This window comes from Lactuca serriola, chromosome 6, assembly GCF_051521515.1.
Source record: "Lactuca serriola cultivar US96UC23 chromosome 6, Lser_US96UC23_V15, whole genome shotgun sequence".
In the NCBI taxonomy this organism is placed as follows: domain Eukaryota; kingdom Viridiplantae; phylum Streptophyta; class Magnoliopsida; order Asterales; family Asteraceae; genus Lactuca; species Lactuca serriola.
In genome coordinates, this window is record NC_136413.1 from 60,337,870 (window position 1) to 60,340,476 (window position 2,607).

Genomic DNA, 2,607 nt, shown 5'->3' on the forward strand with positions numbered 1-2,607 from the left:
ATATATGATCGAGTCTACAGCGGAAACATACGGTACTCGACTCGTTTATGCTATCTCATCCTCTGAACTCGGGCTCTGGGTCTTACTCAATTTGGTGTTACTCTGGATCGGTAACTCTCTTTTCTTGGAATTCTGCATGTTGAACCTATTCAACAATTTATCCTAGTAGGTACTCTGACTAAGACCAATTAGTCTTTTACTCCCGTCTCTCAAGATCCTCATCCCTAGGATATAGGCAGCTTCTCCATGGTCCTTCATAGCGAAACACTTCCCAAGCCAGGACTTCACTTCTTGTAGAGTTGGGATGTCATTTCCTATGAGTAGTATGCCATCCACATAGAGTATCAAAAAGCTAACTATACTCCCACCAGCCTTGACATATACACAATATTCATCTTCACTTCTCGAATAGCCAAACTCTCTGACTTTCTCATCGAAACAAAGATTCCATCTGCGAGGTGATTGCTTCAATCCATAAATAGATTTCTTAAGCTTACACACTCTATTAGGGTACTATATACTGACAAAACCCTCTGGCTGACTCATGTAAACATCCTCAGCCAACTTCCCATTAAGGAAAGCGGTTTTGACATCATTTGCCATATTTCATAATCATGAAATGCAACAATGGCTAACATAACCCTAGTAGACTTAATCTTCGCTACTGGTGAAAAGGTGTCATCATAATCAACTCCCGGAGTTTGAGAAAAGCCCTTTGCAACCAGTCGCGCCTTATAAGTGTATACATTACTATCCATGTCGGTCTTCTTCTTGAAGATCCATTTGCACCCAATTGTCTTACGACCTGGTACATTGTCAACCAAGTTCCAAACTTGATTGTCATACATGGACTGTATCTCGCTGTCCATAGCCTCTTTCCGTTTGGCAGCCTCAGGGCTTGCCATGGCTTCCGTGTAGCTATTAGGTTCATCCAGAATTACCAGTGTGCTATCACTTATAAGTATGTCACCTTCCGCAGTAATATGGAAACCATAGTAATGCTCAAGTGCATTCCTAACTCTCATGGAACGCCTCAGAGGTATAGACTCTTCTGTCGGATTAACATGAGTTTCCTCCTCAGGTTGATTGCTAGGGTTTGAGGTTCCTTCACCACTTGACTCTTGAATTTCTTCAAGGTCAATTTTCCTCCCACTGTTTCCTTGGCTCGTGAAATCTCTCTTGCGAAAGACTCCTCTCCTTGCTACAAAGACCACATTATCACTGGGTCTGTAGAAGAGGTAACCAAAGGATCTCTGTGAGTAGCCGATGAAAATACACCTCTTACTTCGAGGTTCGAGCTTATCGTGAGATTCGCACCTCACAAAAGCCTTGCAACCCCAAATCTTGATGTGGTCCAGATTGGGAACTTTTCCGGTCCACATCTCATGAGGTGTTTTGGCAACCTTATTTGTAGGGACTAGATTAAGGATATGGGCGGCAGTCTCTAAGGCATACACCCAAAATGAAATTGGTAGCGAAGCTCGACTCATTATGGGATGAACCATGTCCAACAAGGTTCGATTGTGCCTCTCAGCCACACCATTAAGCTGTGGTGTCCTGGGAGGTGTCAATTGTGAGATAATCCCACATTCCTTAAGATAGTCCAGGAACTTTGTACTAAGATACTCACCACCCCGATCAGATTGAAGCATCTTAATGTTCTTGCCCAACTGATTCTCCACTTCCAGTTTAAACTCTTTGAATTTTTCAAAGGTTTCTGACTTATGCTTGATTAAGTAGACATATCCATATCTACTAAAATCATCAGTAAAAATCACATAGAAACAGTTAGCATCTCTTGTGGTAGTTCTGAAGGGTCCATACACATCAAGTAGGTATGGGATCCAACAAACCCTCACCCCTAGCACAAGAACCAGTGAAGGGCGACTTTTTCATTTTCCCAAGCAAACAAGATTCACAACTATCATCCGACTTTAGGCCAAATGAATCCAAGACTCCATCCTTTTAGAGTTGGCTTATGCGTTTCTTTCTTACATGTCCAAGACGACAATGCCATAATGATGCTTTATCCAAGCTAGTGGAAGAATCGATACACAATACATTATTTCCTAGGTTATCAACAACCGACACAGTTTCATACACACCATCACAGGGTAATGCTTTAAAATAAAGAACATTATTAAATAAAGCATTAATACCACCACATTCATTATCAAACGAAAAGGTAAACCCTTGTTTGTACAAACCATGAAAGGAAATGATATTTCTCGCCATTTCAGATGAGTAACAACACTTATTCAAATCTAACACTAACCCACTACTTAGCAACAAAGAATAAACTCCAATCTTGGTGACAAGTGAGGCTTTCCTATTCCCCATGATCAATTTTATCTTCCCATGCTCCACATTCTCACTTCTTCTTAGTCCCTGCAAATCAGTACATATGTGAATACCACAACCTGTATCAAGGACCCAAGAATTAGAATGGGGTGAGTTATTAGACAATATATTGTAAATACCTTCATGGTTGGGTTTTACTTTCCCATCCTTAACGTCTTGCAGGTACTTCGGGCAGTTTGGCTTCCAATGCGACTCTTCATGGCGATAGAAGTATTCAACCTCTTTAGGGTTGGTAGAAGGAGTGAC